The 23,054-nt window shown below is 38.7% G+C and overlaps 1 protein-coding gene and 1 non-coding gene across 4 annotated transcripts in view; one reads left to right on the top strand and one right to left on the bottom strand.

Annotated features, from left to right (window-relative positions):
• The window catches only part of CALN1 (calneuron 1), a 530,205-nt gene that overhangs the window by 54,129 nt on the left and 453,022 nt on the right, over positions 1–23,054 (top strand). The window lies entirely within an intron of this gene.
• Positions 17,236–17,342, bottom strand: LOC132689818 (U6 spliceosomal RNA). Its single transcript, XR_009615165.1, has one exon. It is a non-coding gene; the product is annotated as a U6 spliceosomal RNA (small nuclear RNA).

The raw sequence follows: 23,054 nt of genomic DNA, 5'->3' as shown, positions 1-23,054 counted from the left end.
TGACTATGCATAAAGTTGCTATAAGTCTCTCTCTCTCTCTCTCTCTCTCTCTCTCTCTCTCTCTCTCTACATATATATATATATATATATATATATATATAAGTACCAAAGAGCATGATTGCTGGAGAGCATAAGACTATGTTAAGTTTTGTGAGAAACTCCCAAACTATCTTCCAAAGTGGCTGCTGTACTATTTTTACACTCCCACCAGCAAGGAAGAAAGTTCTTTTTGCTGTACACCTTTGCCAGCAGTTGATATTCTTATTTTTGTGTTTTTGGGTTTCAGCCATTCTAATAGGGGTGTAGCAGGGTCTCATCATTGTTTTGATGACCTACGATGTGGAGTATCTTTTCATGCGTTTCTCTGCCATCTGTGGCTCTTCTTCAGTGAGCTGTCTGTTCAAATATTTCCTCTGCTTTTTTCCGCGGGGGTGTGTGTTTTCTCATTGTTCAATTTTAAGATTTCTTTGTATATGTTGGCTATAAGCCCTTTGTCCGATATGTATTTTTTTCCAAATACTTTCTCCCGAGGTGGGTTTGTCTTTTCATTCTCCTGGCGGTCCCTTTAGCAGAGCATAATATTTGAATCTTAATGAAGTCCAACTTAATCATTTTTTTCCTTTCATGGATCGTGCCTTTGGTGTTTGATCTAAATGTCCCTTACTACACATGAGGTCGCCTAGATTTCTCCTATATTTTGTTCTAGAAATTGTATAGTTTGTGTTGGACACCCAGGTCTATAGTCCATTTTAAACTGATTTTTGTAAACCTGGGTCTAGGTTTTCACATACAGGTGTCCAATTGTGCCAGAACCATGTGTTAAAGTCAACATAGGCTTATATTCTCTCTGTGGTCTTCTGGTCTCCTAGGAGCAGTTCTTGGAGACAGCACATTTGCAAGCCCTCACCTCCCCATGCCAAGCAGTAATTTCCAGAGGTAGTTCAGCGTAAGTCCATACCAAAGAAGAAAATCATTTTATTAAAAGGCGATGTAATCTCAAGATGTTCCTTGCTCTTAATGGACAAAGCATTTTTCCTCCTTCTTTCGCTAAGTCATGCTCAGGGATGCAGTTGTATATAAGAAATGGGTATTGTTGTGACGATAATAGGACAACAGAGCCAACTGCTTACTTTCACTGTGGATTGGAAATGAGCTGCGAAATCATCACTTTTCCCCTTGACGGGGCGGGAGCCAGTTTTCGGAAAGGGCCTTTCTCTTCCTCAGTAGACAGACTCACCCCCAAGCTGTCCCAGAACGACCCCTGGCAGGTGAGACTAAAGCCATGTGCTTGCAGTTACCCAAGGACCTTTCGTGGCAGCTGCTGCAGACATTAAGTGAAGACAGTATCGCGTAGGTCCTGCTCTCCAGGGCTCACATTCTAACCGAAAATAGACTGGAGTTGCAAATGAAGTTGTGACAACGGTCACCAATAGCATTTGTCTGACTGCCTGCCACTCACTCTTTGGGAACGTAAGCTTCCCAGAGCCTTCTAGCTACGCCTCGCATGTCTGCGTGCATGACTTGACTCTTGACTGACAGTCGCCATGTTTCTCCTTTCGTCCATCCTATTTTAGCATCAAGGTGATGCCTCCTCTCCCGTGAGTCTCTGCTGCCTGACAGGAGGGTTTCTAGCGCTGATCCTCGTTGATGTGGCCAGTGCTGGGACACAGCTGGGCAGTGCCCACGGCCCCCCGTCAGCTGAAGGGCTGATCACTGACACGTACTGTTTTGAGTCTTTCCAGGAGGGCTTGGGTTTTTTCGGTTTCGTGTTGCGTTTGGCCTGTACATCCCCGTGAATCCCCTCCCGCCATCATCCTCGAATTCCAACAAATTTTCCAGCACACATTTTATGTGTCAGTCTCATGAATTTTGTCAGGACAGTGTGATCCACTTTGGTCTTTATACTTATTCTTTAGTCAGTTTAGAAAAAAAATCCTTTTTATTATGATTGTTATTATTGCTACCTCTTTTCTATAGCTTGGGTTTATTCCTAGGGAGCCCATGTATTTCTTATGTTGCATCTCTATTTCTTCGCCCTACACACCTGGGATATTTTCTTTTTAAAACGTTTAATCTTCATCCTTTCCTTCTGCATGCGGGATCTTTTTGTTTTTCTCCCATGTCAAAGCTTTGATTTACTCTTCAGGGAAACATCTACTCTTCATTGCCTCTGATGCACATTGTTTTCCTGTTACCAGATATTTCTTTCCTTTCCCCACTTGTGTCCCTGCCCTCCCTTTGGTTTGTCCTCCCCCTGTCCCAAGCTCACATAGCTCATGCTTTCCTTACCCTTTATCATGGCCCCAAGGACATGGTTTCTAAAATTTATTTCCGTTTCCTAACATGCATCTTTAAGAATAGGCTCTTTTCTTGAGCCTTCTGGGCAATATATTCCGTCCTACACGTTATGATGTTGTCTGACAGGCTCCGCGTTTGGCTTCTTCACTCTTACTGCAGCTTGGCACTTACCCATTTGTGGAATTTAACTGGTATCCATTTGGTCAGGGGCTCTGGGCTCTGTGTGGGATGTTCTATTTTTCTGACTGCTAGATTTCCTGACTCTGCTAAAGAATTTACAGAATTAACAAAAACAACGTCCACTGCTTCCAACTCTTGGTCTACGATGTTTTTCATATATTGTATTTCAATAACAAATATCCTATTTTATAATGCTTTAAATATTAAATATCTCAATATTTAGGTATTACAATGTAATATTTCTATTTTATTTAAATATTACAATATTAAGTATTGTAATATCTAAATATTACTCAATTAAAAAAAATTTTTTTAAACGTTTATTTATTTTGGAGACAGAGAGAGACAGAGCATGAACGGGGGAGGGTCAGAGAGAGAGGGAGACACAGAATCCGAAACAGGCTCCAGGCTCTGAGCGGTCAGCCCAGAGCCCGACGAGGGGCTCGAACTCATGGACCGCGAGATCGTGACCTGAGCCGAAGTCGGACGCTTAACCGACTGAGCCACCCAGGCGCCCCTAAATATTACTCAATGTTTAAATATTACGATTTAAATATTGAGATAGATAGGTATGGAGAGATAGATATCATTATAGTTATGCCTCTGCGTATCTGTAACTATATCTATGTATCTATGGAAACTCTGAGGAGCTGTCCAACTGGTGTCTCCCTTAGTATTACTTTGGTGCTATGCCATGGTAGTCAGTTCTCAGGTGCGTGAAAATATTTTCTGGTGTTGCTAGCATAGTATGCTACTCTCTCTCTCATTCATTCGGTTCTTCTTCCTGCTTCAATTCTCTACAAGTCTTACTCTGCAAGAAACCAAGTATGCCTCCTGGCATATGGTATACAAGGAAAAGTATTGAAAATAGGGTATTTGTTACTGAAATATAGTATATGAAAATCACTGTAGATAGATAGATCTAATCATGGTATACATAGATAAAAACTGTCTAGCCATCTCCTTATGGCGTGCTAATACGTTTCTAGAACAAATGAGAATTGTGACAGTGGTTAATTTAGATTTCTATGCACACCTTCTGTAACTGGTGAAACATCGATCGGTCCTGCTATCATTGTAATAAGAATACCTTCAAACAGTGTCAAGAACGCTCTTCGTTGGTAGTGCCCTAGTCCCGTTGGATATTTTTGCGAATGTGTTTGCACATGTTGCAAAGGGAAACTTGGTCTGTGTCAATACCATGACCAGAAAAAACCCGAGAGTCACCTAGAGTTGGCAGTCAGAATTCTGAAGGAACGTGATGAATGGAGTAGTGCTATTTACATAGGTTGAGTCGTTTCACTGGTGTAATTGTTGTATTGAATGAGATACTAAATTGTATTCGATTGATTGCACCTTATCTAAAGTTAAACTCTTTAATGTATCCTTTAAAATCTACCTTATTGTCAGAGAAAATAAGAATAAACTCTATTCATTAGGGTAGACTTTGTCATAGTAACCTAAAATCTTAGTGGATTGATAAATAAAGTGTATGTGTCTCTGCCAAGAAGGCTGATACAGATGGAGACGTGCTGTCCCACCTGGGAGCTACGCCATGGGGAACATGGCCTCCAGAGGCACATAGCAAGGGAGGAGGAAAAAAAGGAAACACACCAGCTTTTAATTGTTTTTATCTGGAAGTGGTATAAATCATTTTAGCACACATTGGCTAAACTCGTTCTGGCACCAATCTAACTGCAAGAGACAATGGGAAACAGATCATGAGTCTTAATAGTCTATCCAGACCAGAAAGTGGGAAATTTTAGTTTTCAAATGTATTTCCAACAAGACTTCTATCACAATTTCTTGTAAATTGTTTCTGTTCTTTTAGAGAGGTATTAATTCCAGCCAACTCTGTGAGAGGGCAAAACTCACAAATTAGTACTAATTCACAAGGGAAAATGTTATAATGTTTTGTCCCGTATAAGAAATACCTTATTTTGGGGCGCCTGGGTGGCTCAGTCGGTTAAGCGGCTGACTTCGGCTCAGGTCATGATCTCGCGGTCCGTGAGTTCGAGCCCCGCGTTGGGCTCTGTGCTGACAGCTCAGAGCCTGGAGCCTGTTTCGGATTCTGTGTCTCCCCCTCTCTCTGACCCTCCCCCGTTCATGTTCTGTCTCTCTCTGTCTCCAAAATAAATAAACGTTAAAAAAAAATAAAAAAAAAAAAAAGAAAAATACCTTATTTTGAAAATAGAGAGTTATTTCTAAAATGGAAATGTAAGCCCCCAAATTCCCATTAAACACTGACCAATACTGAAAGAAAATCATTTTGAAGAGGAACCAAATTATTAGTTGTCTCAGCTTCTCTTCAGTCTAGAACTGGCTTTCCCTGGAGTCAGAGGTAGATAGTAGGTCTGACTCAAAACCTGCCCAACATTCTCTGAAATTGTTTGTACTGTTCAACTACAAGAGGTGAACATATTTAATTTAAAAATGGGGTTTCAAGAGACTTCTGCTTCTGGTCAAAAAAACAATAACATGAATTGGATTTACTTTCCCACCTGATACAATAATAACAACAGAAACTAGAAAATACATGAAACAATGCTTTTCACAGTAACACAATAAGAGATAAATGGAGGAACCTGAGAAACAGGAAGCAAAGTGAGCCCTATGATTGCCCCAACTTACTGCCTGAGGAGTTTCTGGACCTCAGTTCAGAGAGTAGGAACTCAGACCCAGCAGAGCATCAAAATGCAGGCAGTAAAAATGGTTAGGATTTCAAGAAGAAATAGACATATCCAAAATTATAGTTGGAGATTTTGAACAAACTTGACTTGAATAACACTATCATTCAATTTGACATAATTAGAATTTATAGAATATTCCTTCCAACGGCAGCAGAATGCACATTCTTTTTTATGTGGGTATGGAACATTTACCAAAATAGACCATATTATGAACTGTAAATAAATAAATTAAAAGAATTCAAGTCCTACAAGATATGTTCATGAATCACAACGAAATCAAGTTAGAAATCAATAACAGGCAGATATTTGGGAAAGCCCCTCATACATAGCATATGAGTCAAAGAACTCAAAAGATAAATTGGAAAGTATGTTGAACTGAATGAAAATATAAATGCATCATATGAAAATGTGTGGGATGTAGGTAAGTATTACTTAAAGGGAAACGTATACAACTAAATACCCATATCAGAAAAGAAGAAAGATCTCAAACCAGTAATCTAACTTTCCACATTAAGAAATTAGAAAAAGAAGAGAAAGTAAATCCAAAGCAAGGAAGAAAAGAATGAAGATCGGAAAAAATTCAATAAAATAGAAAAACAATAGATACAATTGATGAAACCAAATGCTGGTTCTTTGAGAAGATCAATACAATCAATAAACTTTCAGCTAGATTGATCAAGAAAAAAAAGGTGAAGTCATAAATTACCAATATCAGTGATGAGAGAGAGAACGTCACTACAGATTCTATAGATTAAAAGAACAAAAATAGAATATTGTGAATAATTTTATGTCAGTAAATTGGACAGTATAGATGAGATGGACTTATTTCTTAAAAGACACAAATCACCAAAGCCCAGTCAAAAATAAATATATGGGTTCCGGAAGATGGCGGCGTAGGAGGACGCGGGGCTCACAGCGCGTCCTGCCGATCACTTCGATTCCACCTACACCTGCCTAAAGAACCCAGAAAACCGCCAGAGGAAGAGCAGAACGGAGTCTCCGGAGCCAAGCGCCGACGAGAGGCCCACGGAAGAGGGGAGGAAGGGCGGCGAGGCGGTGCGCGCTCCACGGACTGGCGGGAGGGAGCCGGGGCGGAGGGGCCGCTCGCCGGCCAAGCAGAGCCCCGAGTCTGGCTGGCAAAAGCGGAGGGGCCGGACGGACTGTGTTCCGACAGCAAGCGCGACTTAGCGTCTGGGAGGTCATAAGTTAACAGCTCTGCTCGGAAAGCGGGAAGCCTGGGGGACAAAGGGAGGGAGAGCTGCTGAGCCCCCGGACGGCAGAGCTCAGTTTGGTGGGGAACCAAGGCACTCGCCAGCGCCATCTCCCTCGTCCATCCCCCAGCCAAAATCCCAAAGGGAACCGGTCCCTGCCAGGGAACTTGCTCGCTCCGCACAAACACCCAACGCTGTGCTTCTGCGGAGCCACCCCTCCGGCAGCGGGTCTGACTCCCTCCCGCTGCCACAAGGCCCCTCCTGACGTGGATCACCTAAGGAGAAGCGAGCTAAGCCTGCCCCTCCTGCCCCCGTGCACCTTGCCTACCCACCCCGGCTAATACGCCAGATCCCCAGCACCACAAGCCTGGCAGTGTGCAAGTAGCCCAGACGGGACACGCCACCCCACGGTGAATCCCGCCCCTAGGAGAGGGGAAGAGAAGGCACACACCAATCTGACTGTGGCCTCAGCGGTGGGCTGGGGGCAGACATTGGGTCGGACTGCGGCCCCGCCCACTAACTCCAGTTATACACCACAGCACAGGGGAAGTGCCCTGCAGGTCCGCACCACTCCAGGGACTATCCAAAATGACCAAACGGAAGAATTCCCCTCAGAAGAATCTCCAGGAAATAACAACAGCTAATGAACTGATCAAAAAGGATTTAAATAATATAACAGAAAGTGAATTTAGAATAATAGTCATAAAATTAATCGCTGGGCTTGAAAACAGTATACAGGACAGCAGAGAATCTCTTGCCATAAAGATCGAGGGACTAAGGAACAGTCACGAGGAGTTGAAAAACGCTTTAAACGAAATGCAAAACAAAATGGAAACCGCAATGGCTCGGCTTGAAGAGGCAGAGGAGAGAATAGGTGAACTAGAAGATAAAGTTATGGAGAAAGAGGAAGCTGAAAGAAAGAGAGATAAAAAAATCCAGGAGTATGAGGGGAAAATTAGAGAACTAAGTGATACACTAAAAAAAAATAATATACGCATAATTGGTATCCCAGAGGAGGAAGAGAGAGGGAAAGGTGCTGAAGGGGTACTTGAACAAATTATAGCTGAGAACTTCCCTGAACTGGGGAAGGAAAAAGGCATTGAAATCCAAGAGGCACAGAGAACTCCCTTCAGACGTAACTTGAATCAATCTTCTGCACGACATGTCATAGTGAAACTGGCAAAATACAAGGATAAAGAGAAAATTCTGAAAGCAGCAAGGGATAAACGTGCCCTCACATATAAAGGGAGACCTATAAGACTCGTGACTGATCTCTCCTTTGAAACTTGGCAGGCCAGAAAGGCTTGGCACGATATCTACAGTGTGCTAAACAGAAAAAATATGCAGCCGAGAATCCTTTATCCAGCAAGTCTGTCATTTAGAATAGAAGGAGAGATAAAGGTCTTCCCAAACAAACAAAAACTGAAGGAATTTGTCACCACGAAACCAGCCCTACAAGAGATCCTAAGGGGGATCCTGTGAGACAAAGTACCAGAGACATCACTACAAGCATAAAACATACAGACATCACAATGACTCTAAACCCATATCTTTCTATAATAACACTGAATGTAAATGGATTAAATGCGCCAACTAAAAGACATAGGGTATCAGAATGGATAAAAAAACAAGACCCATCTATTTGCTGTCTACAAGAGACTCATTTTAGATCTGAGGACACCTTTAGATTGAGAGTGAGGGGATGGAGAACTATTTATCATGCTCCTGGAAGCCAAAAGAAAGCTGGAGTAGCCATACTTATATCAGACAAACTAGACTTTAAATTAAAGGCTGTAACAAGAGATGAAGAAGGGCATTATATAATAATCACAGGGTCTATCCACCAGGAAGAGCTAACTATTATAAATGTCTATGCGCCAAATACCCGAGCCCCCAGATATATAAAACAATTACTCATAAACATAAGCAACCTTATTGATAAGAATGTGGTCATTGCAGGGGACTTTAACACCCCACTTACAGAAATGGATAGATCATCTAGACACACAGTCAATAAAGAAACAAGGGCCCTGAATGATACATTGGATCAGATGGACTTGACAGATATATTTAGAACTCTGCATCCCAAAGCAACAGAATATACTTTCTTCTCGAGTGCACATGGAACATTCTCCAAGATAGATCATATACTGGGTCACAAAACAGCCCTTCATAAGTTTACAAGAATTGAAATTATACCATGCATACTTTCAGACCACAATGCTATGAAGCTTGAAATCAACCACAGGAAAAAGTCTGGAAAACCTCCAAAAGCATGGAGGTTAAAGAACACCCTACTAACGAATGAGTGGGTCAACCAGGCAATTAGAGAAGAAATTAAAATATATATGGAAACAAACGAAAATGAAAATACAACAATCCAAACGCTTTGGGATGCAGCGAAGGCAGTCCTGAGAGGAAAATACATTGCAATCCAGGCCTATCTCAAGAAACAAGAAAAATCCCAAATACAAAACCTAACAGCACACCTAAAGGAAATAGAAGCAGAACAGCAAAGGCAGCCTAAACCCAGCAGAAGAAGAGAACTAATAAAGATCAGAGCAGAAATAAACAATATAGAATCTAAAAAAACTGTAGAGCAGATCAACGAAACCAAGAGTTGGTTTTTTGAAAAAATAAACAAAATTGACAAACCTCTAGCCAGGCTTCTCAAAAAGAAAAGGGAGATGACCCAAATAGATAAAATCATGAATGAAAATGGAATGATTACAACCAATCCCTCAGAGATACAAACAATTATCAGGGAATACTATGAAAAATTATATGCCAGCAAATTGGACAACCTGGAAGAAATGGACAAATTTCTAAACACCCACACTCTTCCAAAACTCAATCAGGAGGAAATAGAAAGCTTGAACAGACCCATAACCAGCGAAGAAATTGAATCGGTTATCAAAAATCTCCCAACAAATAAGAGTCCAGAACCAGATGGCTTCCCAGGGGAGTTCTACCAGACATTTAAAGCAGAGATAATACCTATCCTTCTCAAGCTATTCCAAGAAATAGAAAGGGAAGGAAAACTTCCAGACTCATTCTATGAAGCCAGTATTACTTTGATTCCTAAACCAGACAGAGACCCAGTAAAAAAAGAGAACTACAGGCCAATATCCCTGATGAATATGGATGCAAAAATTCTTAATAAGATACTAGCAAATCGAATTCAACAGCATATAAAAAGAATTATTCACCATGATCAAGTGGGATTCATTCCTGGGATGCAGGGCTGGTTCAACATTCGCAAATCGATCAACGTGATACATCACATTAACAAAAAAAAAGAGAAGAACCATATGATCCTGTCAATCGATGCAGAAAAGGCCTTTGACAAAATCCAGCACCCTTTCTTAATAAAAACCCTTGAGAAAGTTGGGATAGAAGGAACATACTTAAAGATCATAAAGGCCATTTATGAAAAGCCCACAGCTAACATCATCCTCAACGGGGAAAAACTGAGAGCTTTTTCCCTGAGATCAGGAACACGACAGGGATGCCCACTGTCACCGCTGTTGTTCAATATAGTGCTGGAAGTTCTAGCATCAGCAATCAGACAACAAAAGGAAATCAAAGGCATCAAAATTGGCAAAGATGAAGTCAAGCTTTCGCTTTTTGCAGATGACATATTATACATGGAAAATCCGATAGACTCCACCAAAAGTCTGCTAGAACTGATACATGAATTCAGCAAAGTTGCAGGATACAAAATCAATGTGCAGAAATCAGTTGCATTCTTATACACTAACAATGAAGCAACAGAAAGACAAATGAAGAAACTGATCCCATTCACAATTGCACCAAGAAGCATAAAATACCTAGGAATAAATCTAACCAAAGATGTAAAAGATCTGTATGCTGAAAACTATAGAAAGCTTATGCAGGTAATTGAAGAAGATATAAAGAAATGGAAAGACATTCCATGCTCATGGATTGGAAGAATAAATATTGTCAAAATGTCAATACTACCCAAAGCTATCTACACATTCAATGCAATCCCAATCAAAATTGCACCAGCATTCTTCTTGAAACTAGAACAAGCAATCCTAAAATTCATATGGAACCACAAAAGGCCCCGAATGGCCAAAGTCATTTTGAAGAAGAAGACCAAAGCAGGAGGCATCACAATCCCAGAATTTAGCCTCTACTACAAAGCTGTCATCATCAAGACAGCATGGTATTGGCATAAAAACAGACACATAGACCAATGGAATAGAATAGAAACCCCAGAACTAGACCCACAAACGTATGGCCAACTCATCTTTGACAAAGCAGGAAAGAACATCCAGTGGATAAAAGACAGTCTCTTTTACAAATGGTGCTGGGAGAACTGGACAGCAACATGCAGAAGGCTGAAACTAGACCACTTTCTCACACCATTCACAAAAATAAACTCAAAATGGATAAAGGACCTGAATGTGAGACAGGAAACCATCCAAACCCTAGAGGAGAAAGCAGGAAAAGACCTCTCTGACCTCAGCCGTAGCAATCTCTTACTCGGCACATCCCCAAAGGCAAGGGAATTAAAAGCAAAAGTGAATTACTGGGACCTTATGAAGATAAAAAGCTTCTGCACAGCAAAGGAAACAACCAACAAAACTAAAAGGCAGCCAACGGAATGGGAAAAGATATTTGCAAATGACACATCGGACAAAGGGCTAGTATCCAAAATCTGTAAAGAGCTCATCAAACTCCACACCCGAAAAACAAATAACCCAGTGAAGAAATGGGCAGAAAACATGAATAGACACTTCTCTAAAGAAGACATCCGGATGGCCAACAGGCACATGAAAAGATGTTCAACGTCGCTCCTTATCAGGGAAATACAAATCAAAACCACACTCAGATACCACCTCACGCCAGTCAGAGTGGCCAAAATGAAGAAATCAGGAGACTATAGATGCTGGAGAGGATGTGGAGAAACAGGAACCCTCTTGCACTGTTGGTGGGAATGCAAATTGGTGCAGCCGCTCTGGAAAGCAGTGTGGAGGTTCCTCAGAAAATTAAAAATAGACCTACCCTATGACCCAGCAATAGCACTGCTAGGAATTTACCCAAGGGATACAGGAGTACTGATGCATAGGGGCACCTGTACCCCAATGTTTATAGCGGCACTCTCAACAATAGCCAAATTATGGAAAGAGCCTAAATGTCCATCAACTGATGAATGGATAAAGAAATTGTGGTTTATATACACAATGGAATACTACGTGGCAATGAGAAAAAATGAAATCTGGCCTTTTGTAGCAACGTGGATGGAACTGGAGAGTGTGATGCTAAGTGAAATAAGCCATACAGAGAAAGACAGATACCATATGGTTTCACTCTTATGTGGATCCTGAGAAACATAACAGAAACCCATGGGGGAGGGGAAGGAAGGAAAGAAAAAAAAAAAAAAGAGGTTAGAGTGGGAGAGAGCCAAAGCATAAGAGACTGTTAAAAACTGAGAACAAACTGAGGGTTGATGGGGGGTGGGAGGGAGGGCAGGGTGGGAGGGAGGGCAGGGTGGGTGATGGGTATTGAGGAGGGCACCTTTTGGGATGAGCACTGGGTGTTGTATGGAAACCAATTTGACAGTAAATTTCATATATTAAAAAAAAAAAAAAAATAAATAAATATATGACCTGAGTAGTCCTATTTCAGTAAAAAAAAAAAAAAAAGTTTGTACTTTAAAATCTTCCCACAAAAACACTCCAGAGACAGATCATTTCATTGGTGAACTCTACTGAACAAATTTTGCTAAAGAAATGATATCAGTTCTGCATAAACTCCTACAAAAAACTGAAAAGCAGAAAATACTTCCTAACTCAACCGGCATTATTCTGATTTTTTACAAACAGACAAAAGCATTACAAAAAAATCTGCAAAGCAATATACTTCGAGAACATAGATGCAAAAATTCTTTATAAAATTTTGACAAATCAAATCCAGCATTATATAAAAATAATACACCACAACCACGTGGGGTTTATGTCAATAATGTAAAGGTGGCTTGACATTCTAAAATCAAACAACATAATTCACTATAACAGACTAAAAGAAAAAAATCATATAGTCATCCCGACATCTATTCCTGATTAAAAAAAAAAAAAAGACTTTCACAAACTAAGAATAGAAGGGAACTTCCTCAACCTGATTCAAGCATCTACAAAAAGCTTGTAGCTACCCTCATCATAATGGTAAAAGATCAAATGCTTTACCCCTAAAATCAAGAATGAGAAAACGATACCCATTTTTTCCATTTCTATGTAACATTGTACTAAGGTTCTAGCCTGTGTAATTAGATAAGAAAAATAAATAAAAGGCATCCAGATTGAAAAGGAAAAAGCAAAACTGTCTATATTTACAGATAACATAGCTGTTGTATTAATTTGTTATTGCTGAATAACAAATTACTACACAGTTAGTGTCTTAAAACACCTATTTATTGTCTCTAAGTTTCTGTAGGTCAAGAGTCTGGTTAGGTCTACCTAAGTTCTCTTTTCAGGGTCTCGAAAAGCTAAAATCAAAATGTTCAGTGGACTTCGTTCTCATAATGCAGGCTTGGCTAGGGAAGGATCTGCTTCCAAACTCCTTTAAGTTGTTGGCAAAATTAATTTCCTTGAAGCTACAGAATTCATGGCAGCTTGTTCTTTTAAAGCCAGTGACAGAGAGAGAAGGGACTGGAAGGAGAGAGAGATAGAGAGAGGGAGAGAGAGACTTTACTACTTTGAGTCTCTGACCTATAGATCTTTTAAAGGGATCATTTAATTAGTTCAGGCCCAGACAGGATAATCTGCCTTTCAGTTAACCTACAAGTCAGATTATTCAATATTTTAGTTACTTTTGCAACTTTGAAATTTATCCCTTCACCTTTGTCATATTCTTAGTTACAGTTCTTCCTTTGCTTCGGGGGAAAGGATTACACAAAAGCATGGATACTGGGAAGAGGAAAGTCATGGGAGCCATCTTAGAACTTTGTTTACCATACTTACCAATGAAGAAAATCTAATGACATTGTCAAAAGAAAATCCAGAGGGTTTTACTTGTGAATATTTTGTTGACTGAGAAACAAACTGCAAACAGGGAGACTTCAAAATCGAGAGGTAAGAAACTCAGCTCTCTGCGGTCGCAGCTCAGTTTATAAAACGTGATGAGGAAGCACGTTGCTTTCTAGGTTACTAGAAACTCCTTTTCAGAGGAGTAGCACTACATAAGCTTACTTCTTAGGAAGCTGGAAGGTCACCCTGACATGAGGAAAGCTTAAGTTTTGTTCAAGGTCAGAGTCAGCATTTGGGGAAAGTCAGGACAGTATAATGAGAAATAGTAAAAGTGTTGCCTTGTTCTTGATCTTAGGAGGAAAGCCTTGAGTCTTTCACCATTAAGTGTGTTAGATTTAGCTTTTTTGTAGATGACCCTTACCAGGTTGAAGAAGTTCTCTTATATTCCTAGTTTGTTAAGAATTTTTAAATATGGATGGAGGTTGAATTTTGTCACGTGTTTTTTTTCTGCATCTGAGACCATTTATTGTTTATTTTTCCTTTGGGCTTTTCATATGGTGGATTACACTGATTGTTTTTGAATATTATAGGCAGACTTGCCTTCCTGAAATAAATAGCACGTGGTTACGTTGCATTGTCCTTTCAGTTTTGCAGGATTTGATTTGCTGATTTTTTTTTTTTATTCTTTTTAAATTTTTTTTTTCAACGTTTTTTATTTATTTTTGGGACAGAGAGAGACAGAGCATGAACGGGGGAGGGGCAGAGAGAGAGGGAGACACAGAATCTGAAACAGGCTCCAGGCTCCGAGCCATCAGCCCAGAGCCTGACGCGGGGCTCGAACTCACGGACCGCGAGATCGTGACCTGGTTGAAGTCGGACGCTTAACCGACTGCGCCACCCAGGCGCCCCGATTTGCTGATTTTTTAAAAAGGAATTTTGCATTTACGTTGATGAGGGATATTGGTCTATAGTTTCCACAAAATTTTGGCTAATTTCCGGACATCGAAAAAAGTTAATTCTGACTTTTTTTTTGCCAGTTAAAAAAATTACTTTTATGGAGTAACAGAATTTTCGAGTTCCCCACTCCGTCAGTTTCACTGATATCACTTGCTATTTTCTCACTTCAAGTAAAATGTAGAGACCTTACCGCCAACATAAGTCCTTTTATTTTCTACTTTTATATTATAGTTGTCTTGTACGTTATTTCCTCAAAGTTGTAGGCTCTTACTGGCTCTCATTGCCCCTCCTGCTTTGGCTTCCATGGATTGTTTGGGGGCTGAGATACAAGATGATAGAGAGAAAAGAGAAAAAGAAAGAACGATTGTGAATTTCATATTCTCTCTTTTAGGAAACCACTTACACATACAGTAAGTCATATTTTGAGGCATCTCCTGGAGTCTTCTCTGTTGTGCTAATTCTCACTTTCCGGTTTCAGGTTTCACTACATTCAGACCTGAAAATACCAGAAGAAAGTAATGATAAACTCATCACCAGTGGGTGGTCTTTTGAATTCTCATGTTCTTCCCCAATCTGCCTGTTAGTAGTTATTTTCAGAGTCCTCGGATAGCTGCTGCATACATTCCCTCCTGTTTTTAGGCTACACTCAGTGGGATATATATGGGTTTAATAGGCTTACTTCACCTTACCCTGAAGTGGAAGCACGGTCCATTGACTTTTTGGCAAAAGTGCAAAGGCAATTTAATGGAGAAAGCATAGTTTTCTCAATAACACTGGTGCAAATGCTGGATAGCCATATGTAGTACGTACAAATATAGACCATATTTCAATATACATCCACTGTACATACACATGCTTCAATCTGTCCATATCACCATATTCAAAACTTAATTCATAATGCATCTTAGACCCAAATGTAAAGCGTAAAATCACAAAACTTCTAGGAGAAAACTTTTGTGACCTTGGGTTAGGCAAATATGATCCCCAAAGTATGATTCCTAAAAGAACAAATCAAGAAACCAGACTTCATCAAGATTAAGAACTTTCTTTTTAAAAGATACTATTAAGAGAAGGAAAAGACAAGCCATGGGGCAGGGGGAGGGGGGTGGGAGACAAGCCACAGGCTGAGTGGAAATATTTGCAAATCACATATCTCATAAAGGACTTGTATTCAAAACATATAAAGAGCCCTCTAAATTCAATTAAAAAAAACCCTCAATATAAAAGTGGGTAAATTATATGAACAGATAATTTGCCAAAGAAGATATAAAGCTGGCAAATAAACACCTGAGAAAATATTCAACGTCATTAATCATTAGGGAGATGCAAATCAAAACTATAAAGAGATGCCATCATAGGGGTGCTTGGGTGACTCAGTCAGGTGGGTGTCTGACTCTTGATTTCAGCTCAGGTCATGGTCATGATCATGAGGTTGAGTCCCACACTGGGCCCCATGCTCAGCATGGAGCCTGCTTGTGATTCTCTCTCTTCCTCTCCCTCTGCTCCTCCCCTGCTCATGTGCACGTGCTTTCTCTCTCTAAAATAAAAAGAAAAAAAATACAGTGAGATGCCATCACACGCTTATGAAAATGTCTACAACTAAAATGACTAACTATACCCAGTGATGGCAAGAAAGTAGAGCCATTGGAAGGCTCATACACTGCTGGTGGGAATGCAAAATGGTACCATCATTTTGAATAATAATTTGGAAGTTTTTTAAACAGTTAAACATACATGGTAATACATTAATTTAATCCATTCTGAATACATCTGTCGTACGACCTTCCATTCCACCTCTAGGCATGTAACCAAAATAAAGGAAAGCATATGTTCACATAAAGACTCAAACATGACCCCAAATTGCTCATTGCTCATTTTATTCATAATAATCAAAACCTGGAAGGAACCTAAATACCCATCAACTGGTGAGTAAATAAATTATGGTGTCTTCATCCAATGAACTATGATTCAACAAAATTTTGTTCCATACAAAATTAGGGGTGCATTTCAAAATATTATGCTGGAATAATGAAACCAGACTACAAAAATGCATATACTACAATTTTGTTTCTTTTTCTCTTATTTTAAAAAAATGTTTATTTATTTATTTTGAAAGAGAGAGAGAGAGAGAGGGAGAGGGAGGGAGAATCTCAAGCAGTCTCCTCACTGTCAGCATGGAGCCCGATGTGGGGCTCAGTCTCATGGACCATGAGATCATGACCTGAACTGAGGTCAAGAGTTGGCCACTTAACCAACTGAGACAACCAGGTGCCCTCTACAATTCTATTTCTATAAAACTCTAGAAAAGGGAACTATCATGTTTCTTACAGGTGAGGGGAGAGGATAAAGGAAGTGAAAGGAAGAGATATGAGGAAACTTTTGGAGGCAATGGCTTCATGGGTGTGTATATGTATTAAAAACTTACTAAAAAAATAAAAATAAAAACTTACTAAATTGAATACTTTATATGCAGTTTATTATATGTTAATTACACTTCAATAAGCTTACTTTTAAAATGGGCATTTATTTATTTATTTATTTATTTTAAGCGGGCTCCACAGCAATGCGGGGCTTGATCTCACAAAGTGTGAGATCATGACCCAAGCCAAAATCAAGAGTCAGGTCCTTTACCGACTGAGCTACTCAGGCACCCCCCCAAATGGGTTTTTAAATCATTCTCTGTGATGGTGAAATCAGCAGAAATTCCCCCAGTTCTTTGGCTCATGGTTAAAGTGCTATTTCCCACATTGTCTATTGGTGTAAATTTGTTAAGTTCATTAACGGTCATTTGGGAGGAAGCATATTGATCGCTCTCAGTCAGCCTCCATAGTATCTGATTGTTTTCTGGCTCTTTATCACTTCATTCATCCCATGTTCTCATTTTCTTTATTGTTCTTTTTTTTTCTTTTTTTTATGGAATACTTCACAAATTTATGTGTCATCGTGGCCCAGGGGCCATGCTAATCTTCTCTGTATTGTTCCGATTTTAGTACATTTGCTGCCGAAGTGAGCGCTGTTCTAAATTTTTGAGTTGAATGTTCAGTAAATTTATTTCTATTCCTTCAATTGAATTGTATTTTCCTGTATATAATTGTATCTACTGATATAGACAAATATCCTGAAGGAAGCCAAACTCATGCTAAATCCCCTCTCCAGATTAAAACACTGCTGACATTTTTGTCAGGCTACTTCCTGACATCTTCCTGTCTGTGCAAACCATTTTGTGTGTGTGTTTGCATGTGCGTGTGTACGCAGAAAAGTATACAGCTCCTAGGTGTACAGACGACCACAAAGTGTGCATACCCAGGTAACCAGCGCTCAGTTAACAGAATATTGCCAGCCTCGCAGAAGCCATCTTTGTACCCACTGCCTGTCACAACCCGCTCCGCACCAACCCAAGGATAACTACTGTCTTGACTTCTAATGACATAGGTTACTTTCGCCAGATTTTAAATTTTATTCAAATGTCATCATGAAGCGTGTATTCTGCTTTGTCTTCTTTCAATCAGCATTATATCTGTGAGGCTCATCTATATGGCTTTAGGGGGTTCATTCACTATTGTTGAGCTATCTCTCCATTACGTGACTGTGTCATAATTTATTTATCCACTTTATTGTTGATAGGCATTTGGGTGGTTTCCAGTTTGGGGCTATTATGAATAGTGCGGCTCTAAATATTATAGTGCACGTCTCTTGCGAGCACATGAATGCTGTCTTATTGGTTATATACCTAAGAGAGAAATTGCTGGGTCATAGACATGCAATTTAGATGTATCTAACTTCTAATACTGTTTTCTAGCTTGATTTATGCACTGAACAATACGTCATAGGTATGTTTCCAGGTCAGTTAGTGGTATTAACCATGTGACCCTACCGTACTTTAATCATTTAGTTGTTTATTGATGGGCATTTGCTTCGCCTCTGATTTTTCATTAATAGGAACAACAAAATACTCCATATACCTATAAACATCTTTGTTCAATTGGCTGACTGATTTTGGTTTTAGGATAAATGCTTAAAACTGGAATTGTTGCCCATGTGCGTATACACTTTGATACACATTGTCCAATTACCTTTTTGAAACGTACAACTTGCAATCTCATGGGCATTTACTAAGAGGGAATCTTTTTCTATATCCTCACTCACATTGGATTTTATGTATGTTTTTAACTCTTGTCAGTCAGATAGAAGAATACCCTGACATCTTTGCATTGTTATATTTCTTTATTAGTGATTTTAAACATACTTTTATGAATATATTTCTCATTTTATGCACTTTGCCATTATTTTTATCTTTTTATCATTGATTTAGAGGAGTTTTTTATATGCTGACAAAATAATCCTTTGACTATCTATGTGGTAAATAATTATTCCAGGTTTTTGTTTACGTGTTAATTGGGTTATATGTGTTGTGGTTGTTGTTTTTGTACACATTTTTGATGTTGCTGTTACTGTTTTTACCTTTTCCTTTAATGGAATCAACTTTATAAATCTTTGTCTTCATGGTGTCTGGCTTTTGTTTTGTGCTTTAAAAGGATTCTCTCACCTGAAGATTATAATATCAGTCTCTATTTTTCTTATAGTATTATGGCTTTATTTGTTACACTTACATCTTTGATACACTTGAAATCTCTTTCACTATATGGAATGAAGAGTTTGGTTTGACTCTTTTCCAAATAACACTTTGATTGATTATTTCCATTTTAATTTGAAATGCCACTTTACACAGTATCCAAATCCCTAAGTCTCTGCGTGTCTATTCTGTACTAAGAATTCAATTCCATTGCTTTGTTTATCCATTTATCCAACAAATACTTATGTGCCAGGCACTTTCTCATCAACTGAGCTATATCAGTATAAAAAGGAGACAAAACTCCTCTCCTCATGGAGCTTACCTTTCAGAGGAAGATATAAAGGCAGATAATAAACCAGAAGTATTCATTTTAATTCATCTCCTGAATTGGAATGAGGAAGTTTTAATCACTATAGATCTACAGGATATTTCAATATCAGGTAGAGTTAGTTCTTCCACATTAATTATTTGGCCTTTTGGTAAATACTGAATCTTACAGACGAACTTTAGAATCAGTCGATCCGATTCCGGTATACATCCCATTGGGATTTTGATTCTGATTGCCTGGAATTTTGAAATGAATTTAGGGAGATCTGACATCTTTACAATAGTTTTACTTATCTAATAATAAGGTATACTTCTCTAGGGGTGCATGGGGGGCTCAGTCAGTTGAGTGTCTGACTCTTGATTTTGGCTCAGGTCATGATCCCAGGGTCGTGGGATCGAGCCCCAAGTTGGGCTCTGCACTGAGTGTGGAGCCTGCTTAAGATTCTCTCTCTCTCTCTCTCTCTCTCTCTCTCTCTCTCTCTTTCTCCGCCCCACTTCCCCACTCTCTCTCTAAAATAATAAAATAAAACAAAATAAAATAAAATAAAATAAAATAAAATAAAATAAAATAAAGTATACTTCTCTAGTCAAGAATTCATTTTATTCATGTGTCCTTCTATGTCTCTCAGTAGAATTTAAAATTTTTCTCCACATAGATTAATTTTTGGTTGCTATTGTGAATAGAATTTTATTTCGCTTTTACCATATTTTATGCCTTATTATTATTGTATGTAAGAAAGCTATTGATTCTGGTATGTATTTTTATAACTTCCCACTTAAGTGAATTCCCATGCTGTTCCTGAGAGTTTTTCATGATTTCGTCTTAGGTTATTTGTTGTATAATAGTACATTACAAGTATTTTCACTGTGGATTATACTCTGTCATTACTAAGTGACTCTCCTTGTCCTGTTTAACCATTTTCATCTTGCATTCAGTTTTGTTTGGTATTTAAATTGTGAGCTTTCTTTTCTTTTTTTAAAATTCTATTTATTTTTTATTTCTATAAATGTTTATTTATTTTGAGAGAGAGAGAAAGACAGAGTGTGAGTGGGGGAGGGGTAAAGGGAGAGGGAGACACAGAATCCGAAGCAGGTTCCAGGCTCTGAGCTGTCAGCACAGAGCCCGACGTGGGGCTCGAACTCACGAACCGTGAGATCATAACTCGCGCCAGAGTCGGATGCTTAACTGACTGAGCCACCCAGGTGCCCCTCTTTTTTTTTTTAATTGAAGGATAATTGACATAGAACATTATGTTTGTTTCAGGTGTCCAACATAGTCATTTGACATTTGTCTACATAGTGAAATGATCGCCATAAGTCTGGTTACCATCTGTCACCATCCAAAGTTACAAGGATTTACTCTCTTAACAACATTCAACTATGCAATACAATATTATCGACCATAGTCACCATGCTGTGCATGACACCCATGGCTTATTAATTTTACAACTGGGAGTTTGTATCTCTTGATCCCCATTTCACCTATCCCTAAATCCCGCTCCACTCTGGCCACCACCAATCTGTTCTCTGTATCTGAGTTTTGTTTTGTTGTTCACTTGTTTTGTTTTAGGTTCTAAATATAAGTGAAGTCATACATCATATATCTTTCTCTGTCTGACTTACTTTGCTTAGCAGAATACCCTCAAGGGCCATCCACGTTGTTGCAAATGGTAACATTTCATCCTTTTGTATGGCTGAGTAGTATTCCATTGCGTAATATACCACATCTTCTTTATCCATTCATCTATCAGCGGACACTTAGGTGGCTTCCATATCTTAGCTATTGTAAATTATTTTGCAATGAACATAGGGGTGTACATATCTTTCAAATTAGTGTATTCATTTTCTTCAGATAAATACCAGAAGTGGAATTGCTGGGCCATAGGGTAGTTCTATTTTTAATTTTTTGAGGAACCTCCACCCTGTTTTCCATAGTGGCTGCCCTAGTTTGCATTCCCACCAACAGTGCAAGAGGGTTCCCCTTTCTCCACATTCTTGCCAACACGTGTTATTTTTGTCTTTTTGGTAATAGCTATTCTGACAGGCGTGAGGTGAGATCTCCTTGTGGTTTTTCTTTGCATTTCCCTGATGATTAGTGACGTTGAGCATCGTTTCATGTGTCTGTCAGTCATCCATATGTCTTTTTTAGGAAAATGTCTATTTTTCAGACAAATTGTTTGGGATTTGTTGCTGTTGTTACTAAGTTGTGTGAGTTATTTTTTTTTTAGATACTAACCCCTTATCAGATATGTGATTTGAAAATATCTTCTCCTGGGGTCCCTGGGTGGCTCACTTGGCTAAGCGTCTGACTCTTGATTTTGACTCAGGTCATGATCTCACAGTTTGTGGCTTTGAGCCCTGCATCAGGCTCTGTGATGACAGCATGAAGCCTGCTTGGGATTCTCTCTCCCTCTCTCCCTGGCCCTCCCCCATGCTTTCTCTTTCTCTCTCTGTCTCAAAACAGATAAGTAAACATTAAAAATAAAAATAATAAAAAACAATATCTTCTGTTCAATAAGTTGCTTTTTCATTTTGTTGGTGGTTTCCTTCACTATTCAGATACTTTTTAGTTAGATGTAGTGCCATTTGTTTATTTTTGCCTTTGTTACCCTTGCCTTTGGAGTCAGATCAAAAAGTCATTTCCAATAACCAATGTCAAAGAGTTTACCGTGTGTGTTTTCTTCTAAGAATGTTATGGCTTCAGGTCTTACATTCAAGTCTTTAATCCATTTTGAGATAATATTTTGCTTGGTGTAAGATAATGGTCCATATACTTTCTTTTGCATATAGCTAACTAGTTTTCCCAATACCATTTGTTGAAGAGACTGTCCTTTTCCCATTGCGTATTCTTGCCTCCTCGGTCATAAATTAATTGACCGTATATGTGTGGGTTTATTTCTGGGCTCTCTATTCTGTTCCACTGATATGTGTCTGTTTTTATGATGATACAAATACTACTGTTTTGATTACTAAAGCTTTGTAATATAGTTTGAAATCAGAGAGCATGATACCCCCATATTTGTTCTTTTTTCTCAAGATCAATTTGGCTATTTAGCATTTTGTGTGGCTCTATACAAATTTTAGAATTGTTCTATTTCTGTGGAAAATGCCTTTGGAATTTTGATAATAATTGTATTGAATATATAGATTGCTTTGGGTAGTATAGACATTTTTAACAATATTAAATTATTTTAATCCATGAGCATAACATATTTTTCCAGTTATTTGTGTCTTTCATCAATGCCTTATATAGTTTCCGGTGTGCAGGTGTTTAACCCCCTTAGTTAAATTTATTCCAGTATTTTATTCTTTTTGATGCAGTTGTAAGTGGGATTGTTTTCTTAATTACTCTTTTGGATTATTTGTTGTTAGTGTATAGAAATGTAACAAATTCTATATATTGATTTTGTACCCTGTAACTTTACTGAATCTATTAGTTCTAATAGAACTATATATAAAACTATATATAAAATCAAGTTTTCTGCTAATAATAACCATTTTACTTCTTCCTTTCTGATTTGGATCACTTTTGTTTCTTTTTCCTGCCTAATTGCTCTGGTTAGGATTTCCAATCCTATGTTGAATAAAAATAGTGAAAGTGGGCATCCTTGTCTAGTTTCAGATCTTAAAGGAAGAGTTTTCAGCTTTTCCCTGTAGAGTATGTCAACCGTGGGCTTGTCATATATGGTTTTTAATATGTTGAGTTACATTTCATCTCTACCCGCATTGTTGAGACTTTTATCATGAATAGATGTTGAATTTTGTCAAATGTTTTTCTACATCTATTTAGATGATCATATGGTTTTTATATTTCATTTTGTTAATG

The sequence above is a fragment of the Panthera onca genome, chromosome E3, assembly GCF_046562875.1.
Source record: "Panthera onca isolate mPanOnc1 chromosome E3, mPanOnc1 haplotype 2, whole genome shotgun sequence".
Lineage (NCBI taxonomy): Eukaryota > Metazoa > Chordata > Mammalia > Carnivora > Felidae > Panthera > Panthera onca.
Note: the sequence above shows the minus strand (reverse complement) of the source record. Positions and strands in the feature narration are given on the sequence as shown.